Source organism: Scyliorhinus canicula, chromosome 10 (assembly GCF_902713615.1).
Source record: "Scyliorhinus canicula chromosome 10, sScyCan1.1, whole genome shotgun sequence".
In the NCBI taxonomy this organism is placed as follows: Eukaryota; Metazoa; Chordata; class Chondrichthyes; order Carcharhiniformes; family Scyliorhinidae; genus Scyliorhinus; species Scyliorhinus canicula.
Window position 1 is genome coordinate 18,053,175 of NC_052155.1, and position 19,335 is coordinate 18,072,509.

Here is a 19,335-nt window from a genome sequence, read left to right on the forward strand (position 1 = left end):
ACAGTGCAGAAGGAGGCCATTCGGCCCATAGTGCCTGCATCGGCTCTTGGAAAGAGCCAGCGCCGGCCCTAGGGTTGCTGGCGCCCCGGGCAAGCTGAACTTCGGCGCCCTTTGGGGGGGGCGGGGCCGGGGGGGGTAGGGCCGGGGGGTCGAGGGGGGGGCGGGGCCGGGGGGGCCGAGGGGGGGGCGGGGCCGCGGGGGGCCGAGCCCGAGGCGGGGGGGGGGCCGAGCCCGAGGCGGGGGGGGGTCCGAGCCCGAGGCGGGGGGGGGGGGGCCGAGCCCGACACGGGGGGGGGGGGCCGAGCCCGAGGCGGGGGGGGGGGCCGAGGCGGGGGGGGGGGGGGGGGCCGAGGCGGGGGGGGCGGCGGGCCCAAGGCGGGGGGGGGGGCGGCGGGCCCGAGGTGGGGGAGGCCGAGGCGGAGGCGGGGTGGGCGGGCCCGAGGCGGGTGGGCGGGCCCGAGGCGAGGGGGGCGGGCCCTGAGGTGCGGGGGCGGGGCGGAGGAGGCCGCCCTGGGGGAGGGCGGCCACCGCGCATGCGCATTTGGCACCGGCCCAACTGCGCATGCGCGGGACCCGAGTCTGGCGCCCCCTAGCACATGGCGCCCCGGGCGACTGCCCGAGTTGCCGGTGCCTTGGGCCGGCCCTGGAAAGAGCACCCTAGTTAAGCCCACACCTCCACCCTATCCCCGTAACCCTGCAACCCTTCTAACCGAAGGGCAATTTAGCATGGCCAATCCACCTAACCTGCACATCTTTGGATTGTGGGAGGAAACCGGAGCACCCGGAGGAAACCCGTCTGAAACCTTTTTACTGATAAAGGTGGCGGGGGGTGGTCTCTGGAACTCAGAGAGACCTTCCTGATAGTATCCATGTATCATTGGCCGTAAGCAGTACCCTGGCGAGTAGGTCATTCATTTAAAAGAAATACTTTCATTAATATCGGGCTTTTCATGGCTACCAGATATCTTAAAATGTCTCACAGCCAATGAAGTGCTTTTGAAATGTAGTCACTCTTGTAATGTAGGAAATACAATGTGGCAATTGTTGTTAGGTGTTGGATATACCATTCAGTTGGTCTTAATGATGTATATGTAAGTTTGCTATATGTATTTATTAACTTTTCTTTGTTCTTTCATGGGATGTGGGCATCGCTGGCTAAGCCAGCGTTTGTTGCCCATCTCTAGTTGTCTTTGAGATGAGTTGCCTTCTTGAACCACTGAGGTCCATGTGGTGTAGGTACGCCCACAGTGCTGTTTGGGAATTCCATAAATTTGAGCCGGGAACAGGGAAGGAACAGTAATATAGTTCCAAGAAAGGATGGTGAGTAGTTTGGAGGGGAACGTCCAGGGGGTGGGGTTCCCATGCATCTGCCATCCTTATCCTCCCAAGTGGTGGAGGTTGCAGGTTTGGAAGGTGCTATCAGAGGAACCTTGGTGAGTTGCTGCAGTGCATCTTGTAGATGGTACACACGGCTGCCACTGTGCATCGCTGGTGGAGGGAGTGGTTGTTGATGATGGTGGATGGGGTGCCAACCAAGTGGGCTGCTTTGACCTGCATGGTGTTCAGCTTCTTGAGTGTTGTCGGAGCTGCACTCATCTAGCCAAGTGGAGACTACTCCATTACACTCCCACCTCTACCCTGCAGATGGTGGACAGGCTTTGGGGAGTCAGGATGTGAGTTACTCTCCATGAAATTCCCAGCATCAGTAGCCACAGTATTTATATGGCCAGTCTATTTCAGTTTATGGTCAATGGTAATCCCCAGTATGTTGATAGTGGGGGAATTAATGATGGTAATGCTATTGTCCCTGTCCAACAGGTTTGAGATTCTTGCTCTCTGTGTGGTTGGGAAAGGGGACTGCAGGTAAGGTGAGCAAACTAACCACAGCACCGTGTTACAGGGAGCCATTCAAGTGGGGGGAGGGAGGGAAGAGAAAATAAATATAGTCGTAATTGGGGATAGTATAGTTAGGGGCCAAAAAGGTAACAATCTCTGGATTACTACCTGAGCCATGAGCTAATTTGCACAGGGTGACTAAGATTAAGGAGGTAAATGCGTGGCTCAAAGATTGGTGTGGGAGAAATGGGTTTGAATTCATGGGACATTGGCACCAGTAGTGGGGAAGAGGGGACCTGTTCCAAAGAGACAGTCTTCATTCAAATCATGCTAGAACTAGAGTCCTAGCGAATCACGTAACTAGGGCTGTAGATAGGGCTTTAAACTGAATAAGAGGGGGTGGAGGGTTCAGTTGAAGGGGAAACTAGAAAACCCAAATTAATGAGATGTGGCGGATGGTTGCCAGAAAATAAAGGTGAGGGACAGGACGGGTGAATGTCTTTATGCACCAAGGAAATATAGAAGAGTAGGGAAATTTAACAGTGGAACAAATTTAAAAGCTTTGTATCAAAATTCACAAAGTATTCGCAACAAATTAATGAGATAGCCGCGCAAATAGAAACAAAAGGTTATGACTTGGTGGGGATTACTGAAACATGTTTACAGGGTGACCAGTTCTGGGAATTGAATATCTAAGTGTATGCAGTATTTCAGAAAGATAGACTGAAAGGGAAAGGAGGTGGTGAAGAAAGGGATCATTGCTGTATTGAGAAATGGCATAAACACTGGAGATCAAGATGTGGAATCAGTCTGGGTAGAAATAAAAAATAGCAAATGGAAAAAGTCCTTGGTAAGGGCTCCTGATGTGGCCGGGGGTGAGCGTGCAGAGCAAGGTTTGTCAGTATAATTGGCTCGCTAGACTGTATTTTGAGAGAACACGGGACAGGTAAGGGGGGTACGCTTAGGGATTTGAGTGTCCCAGGGTAGTGGAAGCCCTAACTGCCAATCGAGACTGAGGCAGTAGTCCGCCCATATTCAATATTGCATTGTGAAGGATGTTGGATTGATTGACATCTATGTGAAGTCTCAGGTTTCTTCCAATGCCGGGCATGTGTTTCATCGTCAGTTACTCAGGGTCCCTCAGCTTAACCACAGCTGGTAAGTTGCTTCACAGCGCCAGGGTCCCAGGTTCAATTCCCAGCTTGGGCCACTGTCTGTGCGGAGTCTGCACGTTCTCCCTGTGTCTGCGTTGGTTTCCTCTGGGTGCTCTGGTTTCCTTCCACAAGTCCCGAAAGACGTGCTTCTTAGATGAATTGGACATTCTGAATTCTCCCTCTATGTACCCAAACAGGTGCCAGAGTGTGGCAACTAGGGGCTTTTCACAGTAACTTCACTGCAGTGCTAATGTAAACCTACTTGTGACACTAATAAAGAATATTATTATGACCATGTGGAAGACTCTGGTGTATTGTAGGGGCAAACCAGGAATAGTCCAGGTTGATGGCCTGTTCAATGACCGTCCTGGTGTGCAGATGGCTCTCATTGTACAGTTGCGGGTGCTCCGTTTGAGGATCTCACAAGGAAGTTATGAGCCACCTCTTTAGAGCGTATCTCTTGTCACCCAGCATTCCTCCACATACCTGGGGGCTGAGGTGTACGAGTTGAGGCAAGCTTGAATGTCAGTATAAAGGCGGTAATAGCAGCTTCCTTGAAAACATGTACATTGTGCAGAAAGTTCTTCCTCTTGTCACACATCAGCTGAACATTTCTCAATAGTTGCACTTCCTTAATGACTACATGGGTGCAGCCAATGGTTCCCTGGACCTGGGGGAACAAAGGAATATGAAAATGGAAGATGGCCTAGATCATTCAGCCCCATCATTCAATGATAAAAATCAACAGCATTTTGAAAGATGACCACTAACCCATGCATTATCTTGACTGTCATCTCTGGACGGCATGGTAGCGCTGTTGCTTCACAACTCCAGGGTCACAGGTTCGATTCCCGCTTGGGTCACAGTCTGTGCGGAGTCTGCACATTCTCCCTGTGTCTGCGTGGGTTTCCTCCCACAGTCCAAAGATATGCAGGTTAGGTGGATTGGCCAGGATAAATTGACCCTTGTGTTCAAAAAGGTTAGGTGGGGTTACTGGGTTACGGGGATGGGGTAGCGGTGTGGGCTTGGGTGGGGTGCTCTTTCCGTTGGTCGGTGCAGACTCGATGGGCTGAATGGCCTCCTTCTGCAATGTAAATTCTACGATTCTAGGAGTAATCTATGGATCCCCAAACATTAGTTCTGCAATGGGGCACAGTATAAACCAGGAAATACTGAGGGCTTGTCAGAAAGGTACGGCAATAGTCATGGGTGATTTTAACTTGCACATAGACTGGAGGAATCAAAATGGCAAGGGTAGCCGGGAGGCAGAGTTCACTGAATGTATTAGAGATTGTTTCCTGGAACAAAGGGTGTGATTCTGTAATCCTGAGGCTAAGTGTTGACTTCGTCGTAAACGCCGTCGCGTTTCTCAACGGCGTCAACATGCCCTCAGGATCAGAAATTCTGACTTCTACAGGGGCAGCACAGCACTGGAGTGACCCAGGCCACTCCAGCTGACGATCCCAGCGTCAGATGGGCACCGCGGGGTCTGCGCATGCGCAGTGGGACCGGCATGATTGCCGCGCATGTGCAGTGGCTCCCTTCTCCGCGCTGGCTCCGCACAACATGGCGTAGGGCTAGAGGGGCCGGCGCAGAACAAAAGAGGCCCCCAGCCCGAGAGGCCGGCCCACCGATCGGTAGGCCCCGATCGCGGACCAGGCCACAGCGGAGGCCCTCCCTGAGGTCGCCCCCCCCCACCCCACCCCCCCCACCCCACCCCCCCACCCCCCGCACCAGGCTTCCCCCGAATGCATCCACGCCAAAGTCCCGCCGGATAAGGCAGGTGTGAACGGCGGCGGTGGGACTTGGCTTTTTTGGCGTGACCGCTCGGCCCATCCCAGGCCGAGAATCGGCGGGAGGCCTGTAGAGCCGCCTCCGACTGGCGCCGCGCCGTCCACGCTGGCGCCAATGGCGCTGAATCTCCGCTCTCCAGAGAATCGGCGGACCGCCGTTGGGGCGGCAGGGCGCAATTCGCGCTGGTCCTAGCTAATCTCCGGCCCAGCCCCAGGGTGAGAGAATCCCAGCCAATATGTTGGGGAACCAACCAGGGAGTAAGCTGCTCTGGATTTGGTATTGGGTAATGAGGAGGGATTATTTTATCATCTCCTGGTTAAGGATCCTCTTGGGAATAGTGACCATAGTATGGTAGAATTCAAAATTTAATTTGGGGGTCAAGAAAGTGGACTCCCACACTAGCGTTCTGGAATTAAACAAAGGTAATTACATAGGCATGAGGACAGATTTGGCCTGAGTAGAGTGGGCAGGAAGGCTGAACGGTCGGACAGCAGATGTTCAAGGAGATATTCAATTCCTCACAATATATCCCAATGAGGAAGAAAGATGGTGAGGGGGGTAAAAAACATCCATGGCTAAACAAGGAGGTTAAGGACAATATAAAGACATAAACTAAGGTGCAGCATGTGGCAAAGGGCAGTGGCAGGCTGGAAGATTGGGAAACTTTCAAACATAAACAAAGGGATACTACAAAAGTTAAAAAAAGAGCTAAGGTAAATTATGTAAGAAAACTTGGCGCAAAATATCAAAAAGGATAACCAAAGGGAAGAGAGTAGCTATGGTGAATGTTGGTTCCTTGGAGGATGAAACCGGAGAGTTAATAGTGGAGAGCACAGAAATGGCAAAGATGCTAAATCAATACTTTGCCTCAGTTTTCGTGGTGGAGGACACGAGTACCATTCCTATAGGAACGGGCAATTCAGGGAGAAAGGGAGGAGCTTAGAACAATCAACATCAATCGGGAAACGGTACTCAGCCAGCTATTGGGATTGTAGGTAGACCGGTCTCCCAGGCCTGATGGCCTACATCCTAGGATGTTAAAGGATGCGGCAGCAGAGATTGTGGATCCATTGCTTATAATATTCCAAAGTTCCCTGGACACGGGAAAGGTTTCAGTGGATTGGAAAAATGCTAATGAAACGCATTATATTCAAAAAGGGAGGGAAGCAGAATGTGGGAAATTACAGACCAATTAGTCTAACATCTTATCTTGGGAAGTTGTTCGAATCAATTATCAAGGAAGTAATATCAGGACATTTGAAAAGTCAAAATGCTATCCATCCCAGTCAGCATGGTTTTATAAAGGGCAAATCATGTTTGACTAATTTGCTATAGGGGCAACACGGTAGCATGGTGGTTAGCATAAATGGTTCACAGCTCCAGGGTCCCAGGTTCGATTCCCGGCTGGGTCACTGTCTGTGCGGAGTCTGCACGTCCTCCCCGTGTGTGCGTGGGTTTCCTCCGGGTGCTCCGGTTTCCTCCCACAGTCCAAAGATGTGCGGGTTAGGTGGATTGGCTATGCTAAATTGCCCGTAGTGTCCTAAAAAGTGAAAGGTTAGGGGGGGGGGGGGGTTGTTGGGTTACGGGTATAGGGTGGATACGTGGGTTTGAGTAGGGTGATCATTGTTCGGCACAACATTGAGGGCCGAAGGGCCTGTTCTGTGCTGTACTGTTCTACTTCTACTTCTTCAAAGATGTAAAAGCAAAGTGGATAATGGGGATCCTTTAGATGTAGTATATCTGGACTTCCAGAAGGTGTTTGATAAGATGCTGCACAGAAGGTTAAGGTGAGATCACATGGGATATGGGGTAATTTATTAGTTTGGATAGAAGACTGGCTGATGGACAGAAGACAGAGTCGGGATAAATGATTCTTATTCTGGATGCAAGATGTAACTAGTGGGATACCACGGGGTTCAGTCCTTGGGCCCCAACTATTTACAATCTATATAAACAACATGGATACAGGGATAGAAGTGTCTATCGCCAAATTAGCAGACAACACAAAAATAGGTGGAAAGTAAGTTGCAATGAGGAAATGAGAACGTTACAAATGGATATAGATAGGTTCAGTGAGTGGGCCAAAATGTGGCAGATGGAGTTTAGCGTGGATAAGTGTGAGGTCATGAATTTTGGTCAGAAAAATGGGAAAGCAACTTTTTATCTTAATAGGGAGAGACTTTGGGGTGCTCCGGTGCAGAGGGATCTGGGGGTCTTTGTTCACGAGTCACAGAAAACTAGCATGCAGGTACAGCAGGTAACAAAGAAGGCCTATGAAATGTTGGCGTTTATACCCAAAGGAATAGAGTAAGGAAGTATTGTTGCAACTATACAATGCATTGGTCAGACCGCACCTGGAGTATTGTGCACAGTTTTGGTCCCCTCATTTGAGGAAAGATGTAGTGGCATTGGAGGCAGTTCAGAGGAGGTTCACTAGATTGATTTCAGAGATGAGGGGTTTGGCGTACGAAGAGAGATTGAACAGTTTAGGCCTATACTCTCGAGAGTTTAGAAGAATGAGGGGAGATAAAAGTGAGGTATACAAGATTAATAAATGGTATGGATAAAATAGATGTGAAGCGGATGCTTCCTGTATTGGGGCATTCTAAAACGAGAGGATAAGAGGTATCCCTGTAATAAGTGGACACCCCCCTGGGGCACTCTGCCTAAAGGAACCCCCTCCACAGACCCCCCCCCTCCCAGACACAGATCATCCCTGCCCAAAAAGAGACCCCTGCCTGGAAGCTGGAGAGGTTCAGACAGGGGCAGTGGGAAGTATTATAGGTGTAATACTCACCTTGCAGCTGCACATGTCCATTCCTGGGCCTGTATCTAGTTCCCACAGATTCAGTCTGTCATCCATCCATGGCTTTTGAGTAGTGGGTTTGTGATTGACAGTTCGTAAAAGACATCTGCCACTTTGAACTATTCATATCCCTTCACCTTCAATGGCCTAAGTGGTGAAACTTCAATGTTTGTAAACATTGCCCACAGTGCAGTAAAATCACACGTTGAGTGATTGGAATGCACAGTGTTCTTTCATACTTTAGGCATGGGGTCCACCTGGGGGTCCCCCTATTACAGGAGGCCCTGGGTTGTCCCCCTATTGCAGGGGGCCCTGGTGGGGGGGGGGGGGGGTCCCCATATTACAGGGATTCCTGGGAGGGCCCTATTACAGGTCCTGGGGGGGGGGGGGGGGGGGCGAGTTGGGTCACCCCCAGACTTGTGAGTTGGGGGGTTGGTGCTCAGGCAATCTGGGTGGGAGCTGCAGTGCAGTATGGGAAGATGGTCAGGGCTGATTTGTGGTGCGGGGGGATGGCCTTGGATTGACTCTCCCATCATGACCCTAGCGTGGTGGACCTTGCAGTGGGCTTAGGGGCAATCCACCACAAGGTCTACCACATCAAGTTCATGATTGTAGAGACCACAAGTGATCTGCACCCATGTGACTCCTGGCCGCATGAAGCAGGGAATCAGGGGCGGGCAGAGCATAGGACACTGTACCTGCTAAATAAATGCAGTTTGGTCATTACGAACCATTTACATTTATTTCCATGCTCCTGCTGGATTGCAGCATGGAGCCCGTTCACCCCGCCAGTAAGGGGTTGGAGCTTGGCGTACAGGTTGGCACCCGCCACCGATCCCGATTTTCCCCTGACGCCTGGGGCAGGATTCTCCGAAATGGAGGCAGAGTGGCTGCACCATCGTGAATGCCGTCGCATTTCATGACGGCCCGTAACGGGCGCGGGCACTACCGATTCTGGGGGCCAGCATGGCGCTGGAGCGGTTCACGCCACTCCAGCCTCCCTTGCCGGCGCCAACTGGGCACCGCAACAACAGGTGCATGCGCAGTGGTGCCGCACCGACCCGTGCATGCGCAGTGGTGCCGCACCAACCCGTGCATGCGCAGTGGTGCCGCACCGACCCGTGCATGCGCAGTGGTGCCGCACCAACCCGTGCATGCGCAGTGGTGCTGCACCGACCCGTGCATGCGCAGTGGTGCCGCACCAACCCGTGCATGCGCAGTGGTGCTGCACCGACCCGTGCATGCGCAGTGGTGCCGCACCAACCCGTGCATGCGCAGTGGTGCTGCACCGACCCGTGCATGCGCAGTGGTGCCGCACCAACCCGTGCATGCGCAGTGGTGCCGCACCAACCCGTGCATGCGCAGTGGTGCTGCACCGACCCGTGCATGCGCAGTGGTGCCGCACCAACCCGTGCATGCGCAGTGGTGCCGCACCAACCCGTGCATGCGCAGTGGCGCCCCGCCAACCCGCCAATGCGCGGGGGCTTCGTCAACGCGCCGGCCCCGACGCAACATGGCGTGGGGGTTCAGATGCCGGCCACGTAATAAAATAGGGCCGGGGCTGGAGAGGCAGGCCCACCGATCGGTGCGCCCCGATCGCAGGCCAGACCCCATCAGAGGGCCCCCCCCCCCCGGTGAAGGAGCCCCCTGCCCCCTACCACAGGCCACCCCCCTGACCCTACGCGCAGAGTTCCCGCCGGCTGCGAGCAAGTGTGAATGGCGTGGGCAGGACTCTGCCGTTTCCGCCCGCCCGCTCGACCCATCATGGCCAGAGAATCGGCGGCCCGCGGCCGGCGGAGATTCCTCGGAGAATCACCTGCCAGCGCCGGGGCTTTGAGGCGTGGTTGCGCCGATTCTCCGGCCCGGCGCAAGGCTCAGAGAATCCCGCCCTGGATTCTCCGTCCCATCTGGGAACGCATTCCGGGTGTCCCAGGGACGGAGAATACCGCCCTAGCTTTTTTGAAATTCCAAGTTCATTAACTGAATATAAATCCCATCTGTAGCATGTCATGGCATTTGAACCCGTGTCCTCAGATCTATGGCTGTGCCTCTGGATTACTAGTCCAGTGTCATTACCAAAACACCAGCACTACAAGAGCTATGTACATATACACAGGAAAGGATTCAAGCTGGGAGCAGGCTCCATGCTTGCCTGTGCGCATGTCTCTGTCCAACCCTAGCCTGCCGATCAATCACTGCATGGGTGGTACGGTACTCAGTCCCACATTAACCCGTTAGCCAGACCTTTATACCACAATAATGACCTGATAATCTGTTTTTGTAATATTGATTGGGGGATAAATATTGGCTTGGACGCTGGGGAGAACTGCCCTGCTCCTCTTTGAAATAACATCGTGGGAACTTTTAAATCCAGCCGAACAGTCAGTTAGGGTCTTAACTTAACACCCCATCTGTAACGGCACCCCCAACAGTCCAGCACTCCCTCAATGCTGCACTGGACTGTCAGCCTTGATTTCTGTGCTCAAGCCCAGAGTCTTGTGACTCAGAGGTCAGAGTACTACCGATTGAGTCACAGCTGATGCTGCTTAGCTTTGCTTTTATCCAGGATCATGTGATCATGAATGGAAGATGAGGCACAGAGCTGCAACTGGCCACCGAATGAAACACTGAAGAGGAACTCAGACACAATGTGACTGGGGAAAGAAAATGGACCAAATGAGACTGAGTCAATCAGAGAGGCAGAGCGTTTGAGATGGTGCAAGAATAGCGTGACTAAGAGAGAAAGGAGCAGAGTGTGGGAGGAACACTTGACAGGAAGGACTTTAACTGTTTGACATCTCAGCGGTTAGTAATGTCACACACTGAACTGAATAATTAAATAATAATAATCTTTATTAGTGTCACAGGTAGGCTTATATTAACATTGCAATGAAGTTACTGTGAAAAGCCCCTAGTCGCCACATTCCGGCACCTGTTCTGGTACACAGAGGGAGAATTCAGAATGTCCAAATTACTTAATAGCACGTCTTTCGGTACTTGTGGGAGGAAATTGCAGCACCCGGAGGAAACCCACGCAGACACGAGGAGAATGTGCAGACTCCGCACAGACAGTGACCCAAGCTGGGAATTGAACCTGGGACCCTGGCGCTGTGAAGCCATAGTGCTAACTACTATGCTGCTCAAACTGGCCCTTTCATGTCAAACTTAAGCTAGAGTTTTAGAATGTTGACCTATTGATTGTCCTTCCCACACTGTGGCCAATGGCAAATTAATTGATCTCTGCAATATCACCTCTCTTGTCTCCCTTTATTGGCTAGACCCAAATGCATGATTTATCATCATTCTCTACTTGTTGGTCACCCATGTTCTGACTAATCATCCAGGAGCCTTGAGTTCTTAGCCATTCTAAGGCTTGCAAACCCTCACTCCTGTCTTTGCCAAACTTCATTGGCAAAGAAGGACCCACACAACTGATCCTCACACTCATTTTCAAATCTCTGCAGCTTCATTCCTCCTTACTTAGTGATCTCCCGCAGGGTTATCTCCCTGCCTGCATCAATCTAACACCAACACGCTTCATGGGTGCAATTCCCCCAACGGGAGACAAAGTGCTGATGGCGGAGTGAAAACCGGAGTGTTTCACTCCGGCGTCAGAGGCCGCTCCTTGCCCCGTATTCTCCCACCCCCAGGGGCCTAGGAGCGGCGCCGAGTAAATGACGCAGCCGGCAGCACTTAAATGACATCACCCGCGCATCCGCAGGTTGGCCAGCGCCAACCCGCGCATGCGCGGTTGCCGTCCTCCAAAAGGCGCCCCGAAAGACATGTCGGAGTGATCGTGCGGGGCGGCGGAGGAAAAAGAGTGCGTCTTTTAGAGACGCTGGCCCGCCGATCGGTGGGCACCGATCGCGGGCCAGACCCGCACTGAGCACCCCGATCCTCCCCCCCCCCCCCCCCCCACAGGCCGCACACGCAGCGTTCGTGCGCTGTTCACGCCGGCAGCGACAGGTGTGGTTGGCGCCGGCGTAAACCGGTCGGATTGGGCAGGCCGCTCGGCCCATCCGGAGAATGGGAACATTGGAAACGGCAAGCAGCAATTCTCCGAGTGGCCTGTCGTAAAACTCGGCACGCCATTTTGGGGGGGGGGGGGGGGGGGGGGGTGAGGGGTGGGAGAATCGCGTGCGGGTGCCAGGGCGGCGTGGCGGGAATCGCCCGGCACTCCCGCGATTCTCCCACCCGGCGTGGGGGTCGGAGAATCGCGCCCCATATTGCCCACATCCACTGTTGCATCATCAGTTGGCACTTTGCCACTCTCTCTGCGGCTATCCTCTGGACCTCCCTCCCTCAGCATCTCTACATTATCAACACCTTAAGAACATCCTTGTAGACTTTTTTTCACTCCCTCTTGACTCACTCCCCTTCGTCTGTCCATGTCTCCATCTGCTTTTTACTTTCATGGGATGTGAGTATCCCTAGGAAGACAAGTATTTGTTGCCCATTCCTTGAACTGAGTGGCATTCTAGGCTACTACGGCGGGCAGTTTAGAGGATGCTGTGGACCTGGAGTCACAAGTAGGCCAGACCAGGTAAGAATGGCAAGTTTCCATCCCGAAAGGACATTAGTAAACCAGGTGGGTTTTTTTTAACAACAATTGATGATAGTTTTATGGCCACCATTTCTGGGACTAACTTTATATTCCAGATGTATCAACAGAATTCAAATTCCGCCAGCTGCTGTGGTGGGATTTGAACCCTTGTTCTCCACAGTATAAGCCTTGGTCACTGGAATACCCACCCAGGGGCATTACTACTGTGCTGCCATCACCCCCTAGAGTGCCTCCTTACTATCCAGAACCCTGTAAAATGCTCATAGGTTTATTTCATGGATGTTATAAGAATGTAGGCTGCTGTTTGTAATTATCATTAGAGATAGAACTGGAGAAACCTTGGGCATGGAATGAGAAAGGCCGTTAGGCCCATTGAATTAACTGGTACTAATAAACTATATCAAGTTTTAAAAATAATCATTCATGGGATGTGGGCGTCGCTGGCTGGGCCGGCATTTGTTGCCCATCCCTAATTGCCCTTGAACTGAGTGGTTTGCTAGACCATTTCGGAGGGCATTTAAGAGTCACCCACATTGTGCGGTTCTGGAGTCACAAAGGCCAGACCAGGTAAGGACGGCAGATTTCCTTCCCTAAAGGCCATTAGAGAACCAGATGGGTTTTTACAACAATCAACAATGGTTCCATGGTCAACGTTAGACTTTTAAAAAAAATATTGAATTCAAATTTCACCATCTACCATGGTGGGATTTGAACCCAGGACCCTAGAAAATTACCCTGGGCCTCTAGATTACTAGTCCAGTGACAATACCACTATGCCACTGCCTCACCATGAAGATGGACATGGCTGAAGCAACCTCAGATTTTAGAAAGAGCCCCACAGTTCTTTATAGTAATTCCTGCCCATAATAATTTTAGGTTAGTATTTATTATCTCATTTGTCTTGGGTGTGGTTCTCTTTACTTCACTCCTGTCCGGACAAGGCCCTGATTGGATTCCAGTGTGTACTCTAAGCTGTTGGTTAGTGTGTTGGAATATGGGATATAGGGAGTAGAATTCTGAAATGATTCCAATTCCCCTTATTGGTGACAGTAGTTATACTTTATTCAGTGTGTGCAGGACCTGACCCATGTTGATGTTTAAACCGTAATATTAAAACACTCAACTAGAAGCATGTTCTCCATGTAATCACTCTCTCGTCATGCCAGCCAATCCAGCACATACACATGTGGTCCCTCTATCAGCCCTATTCTCCTGTGAGGGACAGTCTTCAGGCCAGTCCCACATCCCCCCTGATCAATATATTCCTCCCCCTGCCCAGGGAATCCTTTCTGGAACTTTCCTTTTACAGAACTGTCTATGTTGATCAATTTAACCCAATCATTAGCTTGATAAATTTGAATGGCCCAATTACAAAGAGGTGAACTCATTGAACCATTTGTTCCTGCTCAAGCCAGGTTCACCTTTCAAGATCTTAACTTTCACACTTTGGCACCTATCATCTTGTAAACATCCCTCTCCTTGTACCGGCCAACTGGTAACCTTGGCACCCAAACTGTTTTGTCTCAACATTATCTGCTTCTGAGCCTCTGTGAAGTGATTGCCTTTTAGTTCCTACACAGCGAGCTATCTTTTTTCACACTTTGCTAGATTTCTGCAGAATGATCATTTTGACAATCTGAAAACTTTTTACACTTCTTGGGCCAATGTTCATTAATTAGGAAGAAAACCTGATATAGGGATTTCCCAGAATTCTTATAAGCATGAGTAGAGTTGAGCCTGCATTCAACTTGTGGTCACTGCCTTTGAGCTGGGTTGAGAATGGAGACATTGCCTGGAGCTGTTGTTGGAATGTAGGCAGCAGAGGACACTAAAACCCATACAGGACACCCAGCCAGGGAAACGGAACAGCCAGGTCTGACGCTGAGATTGAGGAAAAGCTGGAGGTAGCTCGGTTCTTGACGCTGAGATTGATATTGGGAGTATGAAGTCAGCCTAGATCTCAGTGAGAGTGGCAGATATAATTTACCTTGGCATATGGAAGTTTGGGAATTTCCCTGCGTCCTGATTCATCCATACTTAACTTAATTCCTGAGTGAAGTAAACAGCCACAGGCAACTATTGCAAGTTCAGACAATTTTGTGGAATTCCTTCCACATAGCGGTAGCTCAGTGGTTAGCAGTGTTGCTTCACAGCACCATGGCCCCAGGTTCAATTCCTGGCTTGGGTCACTGTCTGTGGAGTCTGCACGTTCTCCCCGTGCCTGCGTGCATTTCCTCCAGGTGCTCCGGTTTCCTCCCACAAGTGCCGAAAGACATGGGGCGAGATTCTCCGCACTCCCGACGGTGCGGAGAATAGCGTGGCTCGTAAAATTTTACGGCCACGCTGTTCCGACGCCCTCCCGCTATTCTCCCCCCCCCCCCCCACGCCCGACTCCCGATACGAATCGCTGCCGCCGTTTTTTTACGGCCGGCAGCGATTCTCAGCTGATGGATGGGCCGAGTTCCCAGCCCTTTACGGCTGTTTTTACGAACGGCAAACACACCTGGTCTGGCCGTTCGTAAAAACGGCCGTAAACTGTCGATTTTTAAAACCATGGCACCGATTGGCACGGCAGTACCACGGACGTGCCAAGGGTGCCATGGGCCCGCGATCGGTGCCCACCGATCGCGGGCAGCGGGCCCGATGCCCGCGCACTCTTTGTCCTTCCGCCGCCCTGCAGTATCAATTCGCGGGGCGGCTGAGGGGCATCCCGGCCCACGCATGCGCGGGTTTCATGCAAATGCGCGATGACGTCATCCGCGCATGCGCGGGTTGGAGTCTTCCAATCCGCGCATGCGCGGCTGACGTCATATGACGCATCAGCCGGCGCTAACTCTGGCAAGCGGGCTTAACGAAATTCGTTAAGCCCGCGATGCCGGAGTTTACGGCGTCGGCATGCTAGCCCCGACCGGGGACCAGAATCGGTTCCCGGTCGGGAAGGGGGGGCTGGCGTCAAACCCGCCCGGATTTGACGCCAGCCTTACGATTTCTCCCCATATGGGAGAATCGCGCCCATGCTGTTGGGTGAATTGGATATTCTGAATTCTCCTTCTGTGTACCCGAACAGGCAGCGGAGTGTGGCGACTAGGGGCTTTTCACAGTGACTTCATTGCAATGTTAATGTAAACCTACTTATAACAATGATAAAAATTATTATTATATAAACATATAATAAACCCCATAGAAAACGAGAACTTTAAAAAAGGAAATTCAATTAGTAGCTGAAAGAATGACACAAAGTATTTCACTTTTTAAGACTTTTACTATAACAACCTAAAAACACTAATAACGAATAATTTTTTTAGGCTATATTTTAAACTACAAAACAGAGCTTTCCCCTTTTACTTTTAACACAATTGAAAAATTAATTTCACAGGTCGCAGTTCTCACTCTTTCTTTGCATGTACCCCAAGTCAGATTTATCAGTCTTCTGTGTACCCCTACAGGTCACCTCTTTTTAGCTACACCTCTCATGATCAGCCATTTTGGAAATGTTACAACCAAAAAGGCTCTAAAAGGGACAAGAGTTTGATGCCATGTTGTATGATCATTGGATATGCTTTTTTGCATGTGCAGTACTCCCACGGTATAGCTGAAAATAATTTTAGTATTTTTAAATTCAATTTTTAGAATATAATGAAGAAGCTAATGTTGCCCCTTCTGGGCGAAGGTCACAACTGACACATAAGAACATAAGAACTAGGAGAAGGAGTAGGACATCAGGCCCCTCGAGCCTGCTCCGCCATTCAATGAGATCATGGCTGATCTTTTGTGGACTCAGCTCCACTTTCTGACCCGAACACCATAACCCTTAATCCCTTTATTCTTCAAAAAACTATCTATCTCTATCTTAAAAACATTTAATGAAGGAGCCTCAACTGCTTCACTGGGCAAGGAATTTCATAGATTCACAACCCTTTGGGTGAAGAAGTTCCTCCTAAACTCAGTCCTAAATCTACTTCCCCTTATTTTGAGGCTGTGTCCCCTAGTTTTGCTTTCACCCGCCAGTGGAAACAATCTGCCCGCATCTATCCTATCTATTCCCTTCATAATTTTATATGTTTCTGTAAGATCCTCCCTCGTCCTTCTAAATTCCAACGAGTACAGTCCCAGCCTACTCAACCTCTCCTCATAATCCAACCCCTTCAGCTCTGGGATTAACTTCGTGAATCTCCTCTGCACACCCTCCAGTGCCAGTACGTCCTTTCTCAGGTAAGGTGACCAAAACTGAACACAATACTCCAGGTGTGGTCTCACTAACACCTTATCCAATTGCAGCATAACCTCCCTATTCTTAAACTCCATCCCTCTAGCAATGAAGGACAAAACTCCATTCGCTTTCAAAATCACCTGTTGCACTTGTAAACCAACTTTTTGCAAGTCATGCACTCGCACACCCAGGTCTCTCGGCACAGCAGCATGCTTTAATATTTTATCGTTTAAATAATAATCCCTTTTGCTGTTATTCCTACCAAAATGGATAACCTCACATTTTTCAACATTGTATTCTATCTCCCAGACCCTAGCCCATTTACTTAACCTATCCAAATCCCTCTGCAGGCTTCAGTATCCTCTGCACCTTTTGCTTTACCACTCATCTTAGAGTTGTCTGCATTGCACTTCATTCCCAACTCCAAATCATCTATGTAAATTGTGAACAATTGTGAAATTATGAACAACATATCAGACAAACAACTCACACAAGTGTTCTTAAGTTTACTTTATTCAGATCAAACGTGTCTCACAGACTCTTATGCAGTTAATTATTGTTACACAGACTAATACTTAACCCTTCATACAAGTGTCTCACAGACTAATACTCAATAAGTATTGCGCAGACTTCAATTCAGTAAGTGCTAACTGTTACTAACTCATGAATTGAACTCAAACGTCACCCTAATCAGAACAGCTGGCCAAGCTTTCTCGAAGAATGCTTTACTGATCAGCAAGCCCTTGACTCGGGGTAATCTTCTGAGCTAGTTGCCGATGAAGCTTTCAATCCCTGCTTCTTTTTACAATTTATTCCAGATTTCTGAAGGTTCAATAATGTTAGTTTTCCGACCCTCTGGTTCCTGAGATTGAGTTTCACAGATCCAGCAAACAGGATCCATTTGTCCAGACAGATCCCAGCAAATGCTGATGTTTGATCAAACCATAGCAACTACTAATGTTTTATGGCCTGTTATTCTTCGCACTTATTTATTTCTCATCCTGCCTCAACTTTGTTCCCAGATAATCTTCCTCTGGTTCCTTGAGCTGATGACAATCTTCTTTAAGGCTCGGGGCCTCTTGCTGTCTTCCATCCTGTTGCAGAAACTGCATTCCCAGGAAGGCTCCAGAAAGCCTCTGTGATTTCTTTAGCATCTTTGTTACTTGGCCACATTTCCCATCAGGCTACGGTATATGTTGTAAATTGGCCATATTGCCCAGCATGCCTAGGGTCAGGGCTACACTAATTACAACATTTTGATTATCTAGTTGTGAACATATTTGCTAGATTTCATATAATCCATGTAAGAGATGTGGACATCGTTGGCTAGGCCAGCATTATTGCCCATCCCTAATTGCCCTTGGCAAGGTGGTGATGAGCTGCTTTCTTGAGCCATTACAGACCATGTGGTGTATGTACACACACAGGCTATTAGGGAGGGAGTTCCAAGATTTTGACCCAGTGACAGTGAAGGAACGACAGTAGGCAGGATTTTCATAGAATCATAGAATTTACAAGTGCAGAAGGAGGCCATTCGGCCCATCGAGTCTGCACCAGCCCTTGGGAACAGCACCCCACTCAAGCCCACGCTTCCACCCTATCACCGTAACCCAGTAACCCCACCAAACCTTTTTGGACACTAAGGGCAATTTAGCACTGCCAATCCACTTAACCTCCACATCTTTGGACTGTGGGAGGAAACCAGAGCCTCTGGAGGAAACCCACGCAGACACGGGGAGAGCGTACAAACTCCACACGGACAGTGACCCAGCCGGGAATCGAACCTGGGACCTGACTGGCTGAGTTCCCGATGGCGTGGAGCTAACCTGGTATTGCCGGTTGGGATGCTGCCCTGGTGGGGGGCGGGGGGGATTGGACACCGGGAGGGGGGGCCTTTTAGGCAGCTGGGGTTAAGATCCACCTGGTCAGATCCTCGGGTGTGTGTGTGGTCGATCGGGGGGGGAGGGATGGAGGGGGGGGTCTGATTTTTATGTCTGCCTCCGCTGTCCGAGTCCGCCATGGAAAGCAGCTCATCACCACCTTCCCAAGAGCAGTTAGGGATGGGCACGGCCGCTGGAGGCTGCTGCCGTTCGCATGCGCGGACTCAAAACCGGACGTGCAGAGGCCCATATCCGCAGCTAAAGCTGCGTGAATTACTCTGGGTCCCTGCTAGCCTCCTGCAGGTCAGCGCATCAGCTCATCTTTTCGCAATCTCCAGAGTAAAACTCCAGCGTTTTTACGCCGGCGTGCGGACATAATCCCATTCTGGGAGAACCCAGCCCAATGTATTTCCAAATCAGGATGGTCTGAGGCTTGATGTGGCTCTTCCAGGTGGTGAGGTTCCCATGTGTCTGCTGCCCTTGTCCTTCTAGAAAGTAGTGGTCCTGGGTGTGGAAAGAGCTACCTAAGGCACCTCGATGAGTTACTGCAGTGCAGCTTGTCGATGGCACACACGGCAGCCACTGTTCATCGGTGGCGGAGGGAGTGTCTGTATTCCCTGTGGCTACTTTACACAGAACCTACAGGCTACTTGGCCCACTCCATCAATGCTGGTGTTTATTTCCCGCACAAGCCTCCTACCATCATTCTTGATCACACCATCAGGGTAACTTGCAGCTTCTTTCTGCCTCGTCTGTTTATCAACTTCCTTAAGTATATCTATCCTGCAATCATAAAATGGTTGCAGCACAGCAAGAGGCCATTCTACACATTGACTCTGAGTCTGTTCTCCACATCAGCATCTCAGCTAGTCCCTCTCCCCCACCTTGACCCTGCAGCCCAGCAAAATCCTCTCTTCAGATAATTATTTACTTTCTTCTTGAAAACTGCAATTAAATCTATCTCCACCACACACTCAGGCAATGCACTCCAGATCCAAACCACACAAAGGCGTTTCTTCCCAAGTTGCCTCTGGTTCTTAAGCTTCTCTACCTTCTGCCAATGGGAACAGCCTTTCCTCATTTACTCTATC